Source organism: Triplophysa dalaica, chromosome 3 (assembly GCF_015846415.1).
Source record: "Triplophysa dalaica isolate WHDGS20190420 chromosome 3, ASM1584641v1, whole genome shotgun sequence".
Taxonomy (NCBI): domain Eukaryota; kingdom Metazoa; phylum Chordata; class Actinopteri; order Cypriniformes; family Nemacheilidae; genus Triplophysa; species Triplophysa dalaica.
Genome location: NC_079544.1, coordinates 9714416 through 9733035, shown reverse-complemented (window position 1 = coordinate 9733035; position 18620 = coordinate 9714416). Strand labels below are relative to the sequence as shown.

Genomic DNA, 18620 nt, shown 5'->3' with positions numbered 1-18620 from the left:
GAGCGGTACATGAAGCATATGCATTGTTAGATTGAGGCTACACCTATAGTGATATTTCCATATTATATGATGATGTGTCTGGAATTTGTCGCAACATGTGTGTGACTAATCCCTGAGCCCTACGAGTGAACATTCTCTCCATATAGTGCATATGTTTGCAGACAGAAGATGCAGAGATAAATGATGTACAAAGCCTAATACTAAAATAGCCCAAGAGTTTTTTTTTTCCTAACTAACAGATGTAGATATTTGACACATGAACTTGATGACAGCAAGGTCCTCGTAACCACAAGGTTCAACATTATTTCTTGTAAAACGTTATTGATTATTTAGAATATTTGTAGTATTTTACGTTCTTAATAAATTAGGATTTATTAGGATTAAATTCAGCTGACATATGTAACACGCGGTAAGGTAAGCATCCTCGACAGTTAGCACACACGAAAGGTCAAAAGATAAACAAAGAGTTAAGTGCCTATGACAAGTGATAAGACCGTTTCTATTCTGACACCCGGCCGCATCTTTTAAACGATGACTGGCGTCAAAGTGCAAAAGGAAGTGAGAGATGCCGGACTAGTGTTAAGGAGTCAGTGAAGATAACGATGACCTCTCTAGTTTGCCAAAGTCACTGCAGCACTTAAATGTGATATTCATATACCGTACAAACCCATCCATAATTGTGTAACATTCGCAACCCTATTCGATTGCACCCATCTTCTAATAGAGTTCATTTATGTCTCCTCTAGCTGTATTGACAAAATTTAAAATCCACAGCGTTGTTTAGTGTGTGGACGTAGTCTCCACTGAAACAGGAAGTTAGGGCGTTACATGATGAGTGGCTCCTTCCTCTTTTAAAATAGTGTTTAGTTATCCTCACAGTCTTGAATCTGATGAGAACCTGAATTGCATAATGACATCATATAAAAAAATGTAATACATATTGGCAGAAGGGACTACGTATTTTACGTAACTTCACTTAAAGCAGGTTAGCAAATTTAAAGAAAAGAAAAAAAGTGTAATGTATAATGAAATGTTTTTTTACTTTAGTACCCAAGATTGATGATTTAAATAGTGGGTACCACTGCGACGAAAGGTATGATCAAAATAAACAAGAAGCCCATGTGTTATAATGGAGCCCAAATTTATTTGTAAGGGTCCAGCTGTTGCACCCTCTCTGTGGTTTATGAGATAGAGGGAAAGACTAAAGCCTGTGGGACACCTGTTCTGAGGTCAGTAAGGTCCACTTAAGCTGTTATGGACAGATAAGAGTTATCAATTATTACAATATTTACATGTATGCATTTTTGAAAAAAAATATTTCCAAAAGTGACTTTCGGTGTATTCAGGCACACTTCCCTATGAATTATCACGTTGTAATGGAATGAGTTTCTTTCATTGGTTTAAATTTGACAGCATTTCTTGTTTTCATCCTTTTTAATTGTGTAATAGCTCTTGGATATAGTTCTTCACGATTTGTCTGTGTTCATTTTGGGAAACCTCCACATGAAAAAAGACTAAGTACGGATAAGGTTTGGCACCGGGAATAATGCAGCTGTCTGTGATTATACTTGCTGAGTGCTTTAGAGTAGTTCATTGACCATGAGTCTTTCCCCTTTCCAACCAATCTATTTCAAGAGCCGTAAGGCTTTGTTTTATCTCTTACCATTTTAGACATCAGCACTTCTTCGTCTGCCAATATCCCCTAAATCCCCCTGCATCTCCTGTGCTTTATAACATAGCAGGTGCATTGTTTACCACATTGTTTGCCTTAAAATTGAAAATGTATTCCTAAAACTGTTGCATTGCATCTTCCTGTCAAAATGAATTCCAGAAATGTATATACAGGAAGATTAAATAAACACACTTAAACCCAGGGGTGACGAATTGTTTGTCACAAACAAGTTGGTTTCCACTTGTCACAGGTTATTTTTAATATTAGAACAGCTTCAAACATTTCTCAAAATAGCTTAAGAAACTCATGTGCATGTATGTTAAAGGCTCACATTTGTCTTTTGATAAACTTAAGTTCTGCAACTTTTTGCCATTTTACCTCTGATGCTTCATTTAATGAAGTTATGAAAAGTTATATAGTATTCAAATTTGATTCCCAGTGAAACATTTAGTTTGGCAACATAGAGGCTAGCATCGATTTAATCAAATAACAATAAAACATATGTTAAAAGAATTTCAAACTCACAGAACAATAGTCTAGATGCAAGTGATTTTATTTGATGGATGTGAGAGAACACAACTGTTTAAAGAGAAGGTGTGTTGAATATAAAGAACAGGTGATTTCGGAAAACATCCCAAACTTTACTCTTCATCGAACCCTTTCTGCAAGAAAGTTTTTACAGGGAAATAGATTAGTTTTGTATTAAAGATTATTATTATTATTATAACAAGAAACTACCTGCTCTTTGCTATAGTCCGCTTACTGTACCTTTGGCCCCACATCACGACTTTTGGCACGTAGCTTATTCACTTGTGATTCGGAAATGTCAGCCCTTTCTTCGGCCTCATCTAGTTCATGCTGCAGCTTACGGAATTTGGTAAGATGATTGTTGGCTTGTTCTTCCTATTACAAGGGCCAAACATAACACAATATCAGTAAGCTTTAAGTAAAACCATGCATTTGACTATATGGTCCCTTAAATGATCACTTACAGCCTCTTCTGCAGCTCTTTTGTAAGCTTTGACTTTCAGCTGCAGCTTGTCAACCAAATCTTGAAGACGGGCGATATTTTTACGGTCCTCCTCAGTCTGTATTTCATACAGCAAAATACAATGATTTATTCATTTTCAGGTTTATTTACTTTGCAATAAAATCGTCATAGTCTAACCCCACCTGATACGAAAGTTCCTTAATGCGCCGTTCGTATTTACGGATTCCCTTCACAGATTCGCTGCTTCTCCTTTGTTCACCCTCAATTTCACATTCAAGTTCTTTTACCTAAAAGTGATTAAGTGTATATTAGGCATTTAAAAAAAAGAGTCCAGGCATTAGCAGATGAACATAATAAACTTCTAGACTTACTCTAGCTTCCAGCTTTTGGACTTGTTTCTTGCCTCCTTTCATGGCAATCTGTTCTGCTTCATCCAGGCGGTGTTGCAGGTCTTTAATAGTCTGCTCCATGTTTTTCTTCATACGTTCCAGGTGAGCACTTGTATCTTGCTCTTTCTTCAACTCTTCAGCCATCATGGCAGCATCGGTGATGGCCTTTTTGGCTTTTTCTTCAGCATTCCTGCATTCTTGCACAGCCTCATCCACCTCACCCTGAAGCTGGGATGTGTCAGTCTCCAACTTCTTCTTCTGGTTCAAGAGGCTGGTATTCTGCACAGGGTTATTATAGTTTTGTAAAGTAGTTTTTCATTCTATCTTTTATTTCACTCTATCACTGTTCATTTTTGAATTTTAGTTTTAGCAGTTTTGTTTAAATATTTTAACCATCATTGCAAGTCTCAAGACCTAGTCTCACTGGTAGCATTTTCCTTTGATTTGTTTATATTTGTTAATTCTGTATCATCTCATTTAACCCCAAAATATAAATCCATGAAAAACAGTTTGTATGCTTTACTTGAGAATGTAGCAGCTGAACTCTCTCTGTGACATCAAGCAGCTCTTGCTCAGCAAGTTTGCGTCCTCGTTCCGTTTGTTCCAGAGCAGCTCTGAGCTCCTCCAGCTCTGCCTGAAGTAATGTATTACGTCTCTCTACAATAGCAGTGTTCTCCTTCAGATCATCATTGGCTCGAACAGAGTCATCCAGCTGCAGCTGACAATCCTAGAAAATATCATATTGAGGTTGTTAATTCACAGACTGTGTGTTGTTACATGATTGTCGATAACATGATGTGATATCATGATATAACTGTGTGGAGCTCAAGAGCATTGGGTTAACAAAGCAAGGTTTTGGGTTCGATCCCAGGGATTGCACATGCAGTCTTGCTCACCATTATTGGCACCCTTGGTAAATATGAGCAAAGAAGGCTGTAAAAATACATCTGCATTGTTTCTCCTTTTGATCTTTTATTTAAAAAATATTCAATATTCCAACATTTCATTAAAGTAAAACAATTTGAAGTAGGGGGAATATCACATTGAGTTTTCTCTAATACGCCCTGGCCACAATTACTGGCACCCCTAGAAATTCTTAAGAGTAAAATACCCACCAAGTATATTCCCATTGATATTTACATTTTCTTAGCACACCATGGTGACTAGAAACATGACATTGTCCAGTTATGATTTCTTGTTGCACAAGAGAATATATATTAGTAACACAAAGCCCAACTGCCCTTAATCATTTATCACAATGGATAAAACCAAAGAATATAGTTTGGATGTGCAATATAGTTCTGTTGAGCTACACAAATTACAAAATGGCTTTAAGGAAAGAGTTAAAACAATATACAATATCACTTCCAACATCAGGGCAATGAACAAGAAGTTTTAATGGACTAGAGATGTTGAAAATCAGCTTGAAACAGGATGTGTGTCTATATTGTCTCAATGAAACACTAGGAGCAGAATTTGAGTGGACAAAGACTCTTCGCAGAGCACAGATGGAAAATTGCAGTAATCAGTTGAATTTTGGGGACAGAAAGCGTTTAATAAAAATAAAGGAAATCTGCACTTCCATCACCACAAGTTGTTTGGGACACTGTTCAAGAAACAAATCTTCTGCTCTCATACAAAAATAAACCGCACAATATTAATCTGGCATACTGGAACTTCAACCGGACTGGGGTCTATGGCCATTTGGAATGAAAAATAGCTTTTTTTGGCAGCAACAACACAAGATAGGTTTGGTGGCACACAGGGATAAAGAATGCCCGATGTCCACAGTTAAATATGTCACCAGATCTTCATTGTTGTTAACCTATTTTTATACCATAGGTTCTGGACCTTTTTTTCAAATACATGTCATCATGTTTTATATCAAATACCGACAAGTAAAAAAATCTAAACCTGACTTGCTCTGCTAGAAATATTCTAATGGGTCGTGGTTAGAGCTTCCATCAACACACTGGTTAAAAATAAACATCAAAATCAGTAAAAAATGGGTCACTGAACACAAAATCAAGATCCTGTCCTGACCAGAACCCTATAGAAAATGAGTGATATGAACTAAGAAGAGGGAGGACCAACATTTGAATGATCTGGAGAAATTCTTTATGGAGGAATGGACTTAGATGACTCTCAATGTAGTCTCAAACCTCATCAGACTGAAAAGAAAACACTCAGAGCTGATTCTTATAAATTAAGGTTGCGGGGTGAATTAAATACAAGGGTGCCAATAATTGTGGCCAACATATATGGAGGATTTTTTTTTCTCAAAGTGATATTCCACATATACACAAATTGTTTTCCTTCAATGAAATGTTGGAATATTTCATTATTTTTCAATAAAGGATCAAATGGAGAAACAATGCAGATTTAGTTTTACAGCTTTCTATGCTCACAATCACAAAGGGTGCCAATAATGGTGAGCATGACTGTACCTATGTATAAATGTATAGAATAATGCAATGTAAGTCACTTTGGATAAAAGCGTCTGCCAAAAGCATAAATGTAAATCTAATTTTTATTTTGTTTACCTTCATATGGGCCTGGATAGACTTTAGTTGTTTCTGAGCTTCGGATGCCTGTCTGTTGGCCTGGCTGAGCTGAATCTCCATTTCATTCAGATCACCTTCCATTTTCTTCTTTATCCTGAGAGCCTCGTTCCTGCTCCGAGTTTCAGACTCCAGTGCGCCTTGCAAGGTGTCTATGGTCCTTTGCATGTTCTTCTTTAACTGCTCCATTTCCTCGTCTTTCTCATTCATCTTGCGCTCAATGTCAGCCTTTATCTGGTTAAATTCCAACTGGGTCCTGAGGATTTTGCCCTCCTCATGCTCCAAAGATCCCTGTGTTACACAAAATAAGCTTACACATTTCATCAAAGCATTTTCTGTAATGGCGCTCCAAGAAGTTGGCCTACCTCAGCCTCTTCCAGAGCAGATTGTATCTCAGCCTTTTCTTGTTCTAACTGCTTACGGGCCTTCTCCAATTCATGGATTGACTTTCCACTCTCACCAAGTTGTTCCGTCAGATCAGAGATTTCCTCTAATGGGAAATATAGCAAGACCATTTGCATATCCAATGGAGACTTTGTTTTGTTAAAGTATGTTCAACATAGAGTAGCAATGAACGAACCTTGCAGAATTTTGTTCTCTCGCTTGAGTGTCTCAAGATGATCCAACGATTCCTCATACGAGTTCTTCAGCTTGAACAGTTCTGTGCTCAGAGATCTGGCCTCCTTTTGTGAGCTCTCCAGTTCACACTGAGACTCCTCATACTTCTGCTTCCACTCAGACAAGACCTGAAAGCAACATTTTTTCACATTGCATTATGAAAACAAAGATTTTTTCTGTTATTGGGGTCATGCAGAAATACAACACTTTGATGTCTGACTGACATCACCCTACATATTGTATCTTAGAAGCTGGTATGTATACCTTATCAAAGTTTCTTTGCTTCTTGTCTAATGCTACCGCAGCTGTGTTTGATCTCTCCACATCCACCATTAAATCTTCAATTTCATTCTGGAGTCTGTGTTTAGTCTTTTCAAGGGAAGAACATTTAGCATTTATAGCCTCTACGGCCTCCTCAGCCTCCTGCAAACGCTGAGCCAGTTTCTTCCTAGATGGACAGAATTTTTTTTCCAGAACATTGAAACGATCCTTTTAAAAAACATTTAGAGTGGAAAAATATATGTGGACTTTACACAGCTCTAATGTCTTGACAAATATTAGAAAAATGTATACTGTACATACAGCAAGTCATAAAAGGTTTCATGTCTTACTTGGCTTCTTCCAGTTCTTCAGTCCTCTGAATGGCATCAGTTTCATACTTGGTTCTCCACTGAGCCACCTCACAATTAGCTTTGGACATGGACCGCTGCAGCTCGGCTTTGGCCTCCTGCTCCTCCTCATACTGCTCTCTGAGCAGATCGGTGTCATGACGGGCAGACTGAAGTGCATGGGCGAGGGCATTCTTTGCCTTTGAAAAAAAAATGTTTTTTGTAACTGAAGATCATGAATTTCATGAATTACAGGAAGTTGGAGATGAAAAACAAATATAGGAGAAGTAGTAGGTTACCTTAATTTCCTCATCCAGCTGCCTCTTCAGGTCCTCAAGTTGTTGACTAAAAGAGTTCTTACCCCTTGTGAGTTGAGAGATTAATGATTCCTTTTCTTCTACCTGTCTCGCGAAGTCATCTAGCAGAGAAAAACAACTTTGTGGTCTTAAATAAAGGTGCTTAAAAGGTTCTTCACAGCGATGCCATAGAAGAAGCTTTAAAGAACCATCTCTATCTTACCTTTTTATAATCTGAAGAACCTTTTTTCACCATAAATAACCTTTTTTTGAAACAGAAAGGTTCTACGGATGTTTAATGCTCTTTATGGAGCCATTTAAACAAAAAAGGTTCTTCTATGGCATTTAAGAACCTTTCGAAGCACCTGTATTTTTAGAAAGTAAATATTTTGTGATTATTTAGGTCCTACCATTTTCGAATAATTGACAGTTATTATTACCTTACTTCTTGACTGACTGTCAAATGAATCGTTCGGCAATTCATCTGTCTAATCTCCTCATTTCTGTAAGCCTAGTCTTATCTGATTGGGCAGATGGTCTTTTCTGCTGTGATTGGTCTACCGAGTACAGCTTTGCCGTGTTGCAAATGAAATATATGCGGGCGTGACGCAAATTCGACCCGGAACTGAAATTTGAACAACAGAGTCGACTCCTTTTTTTTCTCAAGCCAAAACTTTGTTATTGGTTCACTTTCAGTTTTACAGCTTGGCAGACTGCTTACATTCACACACAGCAACATTACACATTGCATTAAATTAAATTTGAAGGACATTGTAATAGCTACTCTTTAAGACTGCACCATAGAAGTCAATTTTATTGATTTACCATTTTCAGCCTGAAGCTTTGCCCTCTGGGTGGTGAAGTCATTGAGGGACCTTTGGTTTTCCTCACTCTTGTTACGAAATTCATTCATTTGATCTTCAAGAGTTCTGTTGAGTTTCTCCATATTAGTCTGAGGGAGTACATATCGCGTCAGCAAAAACCTAAGAAATCCATCAATCTCAAAACATTTCATAAAGATCCTCATCCTAACATCACCTTGGATTTGACAATCTGCTCCATGCTGGAGGCCACATCATCCAGTTCAAGCTTCAGTTCACTCTTCTCTTTTTCCAGTTTTTGTTTGACTCTCTGTAGGTTATCTATCTGTTCTCCCAGTTCTGCCACACTGTCAGCTTGTTTTTTTCTCAGTGTGGCGGCGGTGGCCTCATGCTGCAGAGTGGCCTCTTCAAGGTCTCTGCGAACTTTCTGAAACTCTGCCTCCCGTTTCTTATTCATCTCAATCTGAGCAGATGTAGCTCCTCCAGCCTCCTCCAGTCTCTCACTGATCTCCTCCAGTTCTCGGGCTAGATCTGCTCTCTGTTTCTCTACCTTAGCTCTGGCAGCTCTTTCTGCCTCAAGCTCTTCCTCCAGTTCTTCAACACGAGCCTAGCACAAAGCATAAGATGACTGATTTCCATGCTGCACAATTGTTACAGATCATTATATGGTCACATGAATTACCTGTAGCTCCTTTAGTTTCTTCTGAAGCTGCATAATTATGTTCTGTTCGTCATCGATTTTACTGTTGAGCTGACTGATTTCAAAGTCTTTTCTAAAAAAATAAATGATGGACTTTCATTAGAAAATAATCAAAGCATTTTCTGTCTTTAATTTATTTATTTTTTTCTCTCACTTCTTAAGTCGCTCTTCCAGCTGCTGCCTGTCATTCTCCAGGTCCATTATGCTCTCCTGGGTCAGTTTTAAATCTCCCTCAAGTTTTCTCTTAGCTCTTTCTAGATCCATCCGGATCTTCTTTTCTTGCTCTAGAGATCCCTCCAGCTAAGAGTAAACGAAAGTTAATGGGTTTTTGTCAGAACTGTTCCCCGTGAAATATTTTTTTTAATAAAAATTATACAATATTTCCTATAGAATCATGGAATATTGCAGTGTTATAAAATGTTTATACGTTGGAGGTCATTCTTTTTTGAATTCATGTCTCATAATCTCTCATCAAATTCTTAAAATCTACCCCCGCCCAATAGTAGCGATCACTCTTGATGTCATAATTTAACCACGCCCCTCAAACCATCTTTTATATCCAATCAATTCAAAGTGGAAAACATTATCCACGGCCTCTATTTTGTAATTTATTATTCCGTTTTACTTGGAAATGCGTCAGAATATGGAAGATCGCGATGATATTTTTGGTAATTTCTTTATTTTGCAAACATCACAGTTGTAGACCTGTCACCCAGTTAGACTTACATCATCCACTTGCTGCTCTAGTTTTACTTTAGCTTTAGTGAGGGTGTTGACTTTGTCTTCTTCACTTTGCAGGTCATCCAGTGTCTGCTGGTGAGCTTCCTGTAAAGCTTTCTTTTCTTTTGTCAGCTTGGCAATAATATCATCCAAAGCTGCCATTTCTTCTGTCAGGTTCTTCACCTGTGTGTGTGTATATAGCTTGTTAGGCAAACATTTCATGAGAGATGAAAACAACCTTTTCAAAGTACTTTTTCAAACCTTGTTTTCAGTAGCATGCTTCTCTTTCTCCACTTTAGCCAGTGTAAGTTCCAGATCATCAATGTCTTTCTTCAGCTCAGAGCATTCGTCCTCCAGCTTTCTCTTTTTAGCTGTCAGCTCTGCATTCATCTCTTCCTCGTCCTCAAGGCGCTCAGTCAACTCCTTATTTTTTGCTTCCATCTGGATCTTATTTTTGATCAGACCTTCACACCTCTCTCAGAATCACAGAGATTATCTTGTTCCTGTTCAGATTGGAAAAAAGCATTGATAAATGTACACAGAAACACGCTTATTAGTACTGATTCTCCACATTTGTTTGTAAAACTCCTACCGCCTGCACTTGAAGTTGGAGGTCATTCTTTTCTTGAAGAAGAGTCACCATTTTCTCTTCCAGTTCTTTTCTACGAGCCTCTGACTTTGCAAAAGCTTCTTTAAGCTTCAAGAACTCTTCTTTCATGTTGGCCATTTCCTTCTCCGATTCAGCAGATCTCAGCAACGGCTTGATTTTAAAGAAGAGTTTCATCCAGGGCCAATTCTTGACACTCATGAATGCACGCACATTCCACTGAATCACAAGCAATGCATCCCTGAATAACAGAGAAGAAAAATACAACACAGTTTAAAATACAGTGTATCTATACATAGTTCTAGTTAAAGTAAATGTCAGTATACAATCATTTTTACCTGCGTTCTACCATCTTCTGATACTCAATTCTTGAGAGAAGACCACGAGACCTAGCTTGAATTCCAGTGATTATTTTTGATAGACGTTCATCTCTCATCTCTTCCAGCTGGCCTAGTAGACCAGCCTTAAAAAATACCTGATGAGGACATCATCTTATCATGTTTGCCCTGTAAGGCATTTTTCATATCGTATTCCTGAAGAAACTTACCTTGGTATGTCCAAACCTGTACTGCTGGTGGTCAAGGTCAAGAGAACTCAGTAGTTTCTCTGCCCCTTTCTTGCTGTCTATGAACTGTCCCTCAGGGATAGCTGCAGGGTTCAAGATGCGATATCTGTAGAATCAAAACACTAAATTTTAATAAAAATGTCATCTTATAATGTTGCACGTACTTTGGGTTACATTTTCTCTATGTACCTCTGTTTGAAATCACCATACAGGATTCTGTTGGGGAAACCCTTTCTGCAAATCCTGATACCTTCAAGCACACCGTTACAGCGTAGCTGGTGCATGACTAGAGGATTCTCCATCGCCCCGGGAGTCTTTGTCTCATTGGGGATGATGCAGCGCACAAAGTGTGGATGAGTTGATCTCAGGTTGGTCATGAGTTTATTGAGATTCTCCTGTGAGGATACATCATCACACTGGTCAAAAATACACTTGGAGGCTTGGATAGAGTATGTTTAAACAATGTTGCTAGTGTTTAGGTGTTAAGGGGCTTGCACGTACCCTGTGAAGAGCAGACACTGTCTGGAATGATGATCCTTTCTTCTTCTTTTCTTTTTTTCCACTTGCACCTTCAGACAAGGCTGGAAAACGGTTCATTAATCAAAAGTCAGATATAGTTGTGCATTCGTTACCATGATTTATTACCAACGAAGCTTAAAACATCCTGAGTTCTCGTTGATACAATATGATCAGACAGTTTGTTGTAGCTGCCTTGTTTTTCTAACATTAGAGCACTAGCAAGGGCAGTGTAATGAGTTTGGTTTCCAGAGAATGGATTGGCTAAAATGCATACTTTAAATTCATTTGCATTGCATAAACCAATCAGAGAACATTAATTCAGGAGTTTTTAATATTGCTTATGGTCAATTCTTGAGAGAACATTACAAGGTCACCTGAGTCTGCACTTGCGTAGTTGGCAAACAGAATAGACAACAACTTCAGCGAAGATTTCTGATACAATCCAACCACAGTTTCATTCAGGGGGTCCTTATTCTTCACTAGCCAGTTGTAAATGTTGTAGTCCACTGTGCCAGCATAATGAACAAGGGCAAAGTGAGCTTCTGGCTTTCCCTTCGCAATCCTGGGTTTCTGGAAGTTGTTTGATTTTCCAAGGTGGTTGTCGTAAAGCTTTGCTTTAAAGGTTGCATCACTGGCTTTGGGAAACATGCACTCTTCTTCAAGGATGGACATGATACCCATGGGCTGAAGGAAGCAGGAATATGTATTCAACGTTGCAATTATAAACAATGATGTCATTACATTGTAGCAATTATCAGCGACTCACTTTCTCAATGAGATCAATGCAGGCTTGCAGATCCATGCCGAAGTCAATGAACTCCCATTCAATTCCTTCTTTCTTGTACTCCTCTTGTTCCAACACAAACATGTGATGGTTGAAAAACTGTTGCAGTTTCTCATTGGTAAAGTTGATGCAGAGTTGCTCAAAGGTGTTTAACTGTAAACAAAAATATGTGTATTTGTAATGGCGCATTGATTTATTAGCATTCACACGATTTGAGATGCCTTATTAAATGTGTGAAGTGTTAAGTACTCACATCAAAGATCTCAAAGCCGGCAATATCCAACACTCCAATGAAGTATTGACGTGGCTGCCTTGTCTCCAGAGACTGGTTGATTCTCACCACCATCCAGAGGAACATCTTTTCATACACTGATTTTGATAAGGCACCTACAGTATAGTTTACCTGAAAATAATTGGCACGTAAATATTTGTTTGTTTGTTCTGTTAGCCTCACATTTAATAAGGGTACTTACCTGCTGGACATTTTGTCCTTTGGTCACCCACTCATTTCCCACTTTGACCCTTGGATGACATAGACCTTTAATGAGGTCAGCAGAATTTAGACCCATCAGATATGCTGCTTTGTCAGTATCTAGGAATCAAGATTTCATAAATAAGCGTGGCACATAAATAAAGTGTGACATAAATGCAGCAGTTTAGAGGTGCAGGTTGCTTTTTGATATCCAATTCAGCCTTCTGTTTTTACCTTCAGTTCCATCAGCCTCGGCTTGTTCCTCACGCTGCTTCTGCTTAAACTTCATGTTGCCAAAGTGCATAATGGCTCCAGTCAGCTTGTACACAGAATTCTTTTCTTCTTGTGTAAAGCCCAATATATCGAAAGCACTCTGTAAAAGTGAAATATTCGTACAGTCTTGGGTATTGACATTGACATGAATGTTTTTTGACTCATTATCATTATATATGACTTTTTTCGGGATTTAATCACAAGAAACTTACATCGGTTGCCATTAATTCCTCAGCATCATCAATGGAAACAACTGTGGTCTCTCCCTGAGAGATGAATGCATAGTCATAGGGGTTCGCTGTCACCAACAGCATCTCTGTTTACACAAATGCAGGGGAAGAGGTACAAAATGAAACACACAAAGTATATTATGATAAAGTATATTATGATAAACAATATTATAAAGTATATTGTTGCTGTTGGACTAAAATATTGTATCCCCAAATCTGCCATGTTACAGGAAATGAAAAACACTTTTTCAATAATTAAACACTATGTTGTCAATGTTGACAAGATCTTTTCAGTACTTTTAACTGGTTACATATTTGCAAAACCCACAGACAGACATAAAAATCATAAAAAAATGGAGATAAAAGGTTAATGCCCAACAGCGGCAATATGACGTTTTGGGTTTATATCATTTGCAAACCAAGTATCTCAGGCTTTTTGTTGGATAAAATTTGATAGAAGATGTGATAGTCTCTCTCAGCCTTTAACTGAAAGATGACACGGGATTTCTCCAGTAGATCTGGACAAACAAAACAGTTTTTTATTCAATACAGTTTCATTTACTTATATTTTTACTCTTTGAATAAATTAAATAAAGTTTATTTGACATACATGTTTCAATGTCTGCAGATGCCAGTTTCCCTCTTGTATCGAAGTGAATTCTAATAAATTTCCCCTAAAGAAAACCATTTACAACTTAGACAGGTTCTATAAAATGTATTATGCTCTGAATTTTGCTTGGCAAAATTACATTCACTTACAAATCTTGAGGAATTGTCATTTCTGATGGTCTTTGCATTACCAAATGCCTCCAAGGCAGGGTTAGCCTGGATGATTTGATCCTCCAGGGTTCCCTGAAAAGGACATCAATTCACAAAGTACTTTAAGTCATATAAACACAATTTTATTGTATTTTATACAATTCTTATATCTATATTTTTGGAAGTAGAACCTTGTTCTACTACCTTGTTCTTGTCCTGTTCCTTCTTGCCTCCACTTGCTGCAATGCTGGCAAAGTACTGAATTACTCTTTTAGTGTTTACAGTCTTCCCAGCACCAGACTCTCCCCTGGGGTCAGAAATGAGAATAAATAAGTACACAATGTCCATTTTGTCCATTTAAACAGGTGACACAGGATGTCCTGACATAGCAAGGTAAAGGGGAAAACTTTTTAATAAAAAACAAATTGAAGTGCAAGCATACCCTTGATGTGCAAAGCCAGACTGTAATACTGAGAATACTAATATGGATCTTTGTGTATGGTGTGTATTGTTGTAACTTACGTGATAAGAATGGACTGGTTTTCTCTGTCTGTTCAGAATGACAGTAATATACATTTTTATTTTGTCTTCTCGGAAATAAAGAATCATTTTAATTTAGTTATATCATGTATTATTTTATCTTTTTAATTAGGTTTCTATTTTTGATACCTGTTAACATGTACTGATAGGCATTATCAGAGATGGTATAAATGTGGGGAGGAGCTTCACTCCTCTTTTTTCCTCTGTAGGCAAGGACCACCTCTTTATTGTACACCGGCAACCACTTGTAGGGGTTGACAGTGACACAGAACAGCCCTGAGTAAGTCTGCAGAACAGAAGTGTTAGTAGAGTTGTGAAAGAAAAGAAAAGCTTTAGTTGGGGTTTATCCGTTTATAGTCTTATATACTCACATAGATCATCCATGCTGCATAACGCTCTTTGAGATTAAACAGCACAGCAGGCTCATGGAGGAAAGTCAACATTGCCATGTCTTCAATTTTGTCAAATTTGGGAGGGTTCTGCTGCATAACATCACTCTCTTTGACAGTGATGGTCTGTAAAAGAAAAAAATGAAAGAAGGATTTTCCAACCAGAAGCACTAAACATAAATGTGTCAAATTAATAATTTGAGAATTTAAATGTTCTGACATTACATTTATAAATAATTACTTGAAGGAATCGTCCACTTTCAACATACATTTTCACGATAATTTACTCAACCCTGTTGTCATCCAAGATGTTTATGTATTTTTTTCTTTAGTCGAAAAGAAATGAAGGTTTTTGATGAAAACATTGCAGGATTTTTCTCCATATAGTGGACTTCAATGGACTCCAAACGGTTGAATGGACTCCAAAAGGCGAGCATTTGTGTTTATAAAGCATATACATTTTTTTTTTTAGAAAATGACCGATCATTTCGCTAGATAAGACCCTTATTCATCGTCTGGTATCCTTTAGAGCCTTCGAAGCTGCACTGAAACTGTAATTTTGAGCTTCAACCATTTCAAGTCCATTGAAGTCCACTATATTGAGAAAAATTCTGGAATGTTTTCATAAAAAACCTTAAAAAAACGGTCTAAACTCCTGCTTTAGATGATCATTGACTAAATTGTGCAATGTTAACTGTTTAAGAAATAGTTTAAGAATCGATCTAAAGAGAATTTTTTTTTACAAAAAAATCTTTGCACTCATACCTGGAATGATATCTAAATTATGTATTGACTGAGGAGACATTTGCAGAAGCTTCATCCATTATTTTCCATGGTCATAAGTTGATATTCTTTTTATCATAACTGACCTTTCCTCCCTGTGTTTCCACAGTGACTTTGTCACCCTCTCGACTTATGACGGAGGCCTTAACAAACTCCTCCACGGGATCCGGCACAAAACATTCTTTCTTCAAATCAAAGAGTTTTGTCTGTGCTTCCAGACGCTCCCTATCAGACTTCCGCAGGAATGGGGCAGCGGCCCCAAACACGGACATCGCAGCATCACCCATAGTGACTCTTTAATAATCGAAAAAGAGAGAATATCTGGATGTAGATCGTAAGAGACTTTTAACTTAAGTAAAAGGTGTAGGTGGCATGAGGTTGCATGCAGAAATGTACTAAGTTGTTTGTGATCGCACCTAAAAAGAAACGATGCCACCCATTAGTATATGTAACAATGACACAACAACATTATAGCTAATATTAAACAGTGCACATATTTCAAATGAAAGTAATGTTGGGAAAAACTTACAGAAATAGAGAGAATAACCACACTGATCCCAAGGGTCAGCGTCAGCTCAGTGTGCCGAGATTCAGCCCAATATCAGAGATGGGATATATAACCTCAGTTAACATAACCCTATAAGGCCAAGGACACAGCTGACCTAGGAGCTCCTCCCGGTATAAGCACTCAACAAACACTAAACAAGCCAATCTGTAGTGTTTTGATATCCAAAGGTGCAGAGAGGTCGAGCTGTTGGCTAGCGATCATGAATATTTTTGCTATGAGTCAAGGGAATATAAATTCTCCATCTCTGATTATTCACCTATCGCTCACTCGTGAATATGTTTTTTCTTATCTGTAATGTTATTGTGCAGGACACTGTGTTTGGAGTATGCACTGATACTGCAGTTAAATCAAGCCAAGCCATTTAGTTTCTGTCCCTCTCTTCTTGTGCTCCTTCCTGTCAGCTTCATAGTCCCAAGCATCAGTTCTGACTATAAGTGCTCAGAAAACTAAATAGTTCTGCCGTGTACAGTCCTTTTCTTCTCACAACCTATAAACGTATATCCTCTAGCTGTATGCAAACAAGGTTCTTATGTATCAACACTTGAGTAGGCAGAAGGTAAGACTATTATTTAAGATAAAAAGTGTGGTTTGATTTTGATTCTATGAACATGGCATGACACATGCGCCATCCATTGCTCATGCAGTGGCTTGTATAAATTTGACAGATCACCCAAAATAAAAAAATTGTCTTGAACCATGTTTGACTTACTATAGTGAAGCACAAACGAGAAATAAGAAATGTTTCGGTGGTTTTGTGTCCATAGAAAGGAACTCAGTGGGGGCAAATGTTGTTTGTTATCGTTCTGCAGAAGTAATTTTCATATGTTTGGAATAACATGAGGGTGAGTAACTGAATGAATGGGTGAACTATCCCTTTAATGCCGATATCGGTGTGAATTTTGAAATAGAAAAACTGAATAGCTGTCCCCAGTGTGAAGTGTCCAGTGATATGGTGTCGGGCAGTGGTGGTGAGATATCTGGTTAGGTAAGGTTATCAGGAGATGCAGGATTCCCAGCCAACTCTGTGTGTTCACCAGAGAGACCTTTCAACACCTTGAGATGTTCCTGTCACTGCAGAGTAGACACATAGTCTGTGACATTTACTGTGGCTAAACTCATAACAACAGTTTGCAAATTTTTTGCACACAGTGATTTTAGCAATAGGTGACATCCATCTAAACTGACATGCAAATGTGCATAGCACACTTTACAATAAGGTGTTATTCAAAATATTTTTTGCATTAGCTAGCAATGAGCAATAAACATTTAAACGGATAGTACACAAAAATTCAAATTCTCTGATTTACTCACCCTCATGTCACTCCAAACCTGTATGACTTACTTTCTTCTGAACACAAAATAAGATATTTTGAAGAATGCTGGTAACCAAATAACATTGACCCCCATTGACTGGACACAAAATCACTGAGACCTTTCTCCAAATATCTTCTTTTGTGTTCAATAGAAGAAAGAGTCATATACTTTCATTTGAACCATATGTGGACATTTTTATTTCAAGGTGAACTTTACTTTTAAAGTTTGTTAATGGTACAGTTGTTCATTGATGTTAACAGATAGGCCACTTATGATTTTACTGCTGATGTGAAAGTATTGACTATTGTTAGTTTATTTGAACTCATATAGTAAACTTATGTCACCAAATACAACTGCATCTGGGATGTAATAAGGGGATGGCGATGTGCTATCCATTCACATTTCAACATTACAGTTGTTGTTGAGAGGCTGACAGCATCATTCAGTGGATAACTAGGTGCTAGAGGGAACACGCATGTAGTGTCTATTAGCCACGAGCATTCTGCATTCCTAAGAGGTCTCACAGTTACTCACTATGCATGACACAATAGCCTACTAATACATAGCTGTCAAACAGTCCTAATGTTTATTTCCAAACAAAAAGTAACAGGATATTAGGTTGTCATAACAATGCCTACTCTCATTGAATATACAGGATGTCTGAGAGTACAAACGTGGCATTTGAATAGTGCGAGTGTCCCTTATTGGCAGTGTCTATTGAATTCCTAATATAGGTCCTTGCAGTTATTTAAATGTATAAGTGGAAAAACTGAGGTTAAGATTTTTAAATACAATGGAGACTGTTTCAAGTACATATTTCCAAGTCATAATACACCTTTATATTTGTTCCTCTCTTTTAATAATAGATACAATAAGTACAATAAGTGCTACGTGACTCATAGCATAATGCTGGGCGTGACGAGTCACTGCATCTGCATCATGTCTGTATTTTGGATGGAGACAGAGAGGAGCATGCCCAGAGAGATGCAGCTGCCCTGGATGTCAATCAAACTTTTAGCAGAAGATTAGTGATAAGTGCCAGGGATGTCTGCACTGTTCAGTCAAAAGAACCGACAGCAAATTTTATCAGGGTATCATAAGAACATTATAAGGTTAAATCTAGTCATGAAGCAAAATGATCTTCAATTGCCCTGTTAATGATTTAAGCCCTAAGGTTTAAGCAGCTATCAGCAGTGAAAAGTATAATCATATCCCAATTATAGTTGATTTATTATAACAATGGTGCTGTGAATTTAACATCCCATTTTTTTACATTTCTATACATTACTGTATTACACAAACGCTGTAACCACAATAATTTTATTCATGGGTTAGAAAACATTGTACTCCTGAAAAAATATTTAAACCTACAGAATTTTTTGTTAACACTCTTTTTACACACAAGCAAAGCAATATATTCATAAAGTTGTATCATTGGAAG

At 37.6% G+C, this 18620-nt stretch overlaps 1 pseudogene; it reads right to left on the bottom strand.

Annotated features, from left to right (window-relative positions):
- Positions 1-2207: 2207 nt before the first annotated feature.
- Positions 2208-15965, bottom strand: LOC130418180 (myosin-7-like; annotated as a pseudogene).
- Between the last annotated feature and the right edge of the window lie 2655 nt (positions 15966-18620).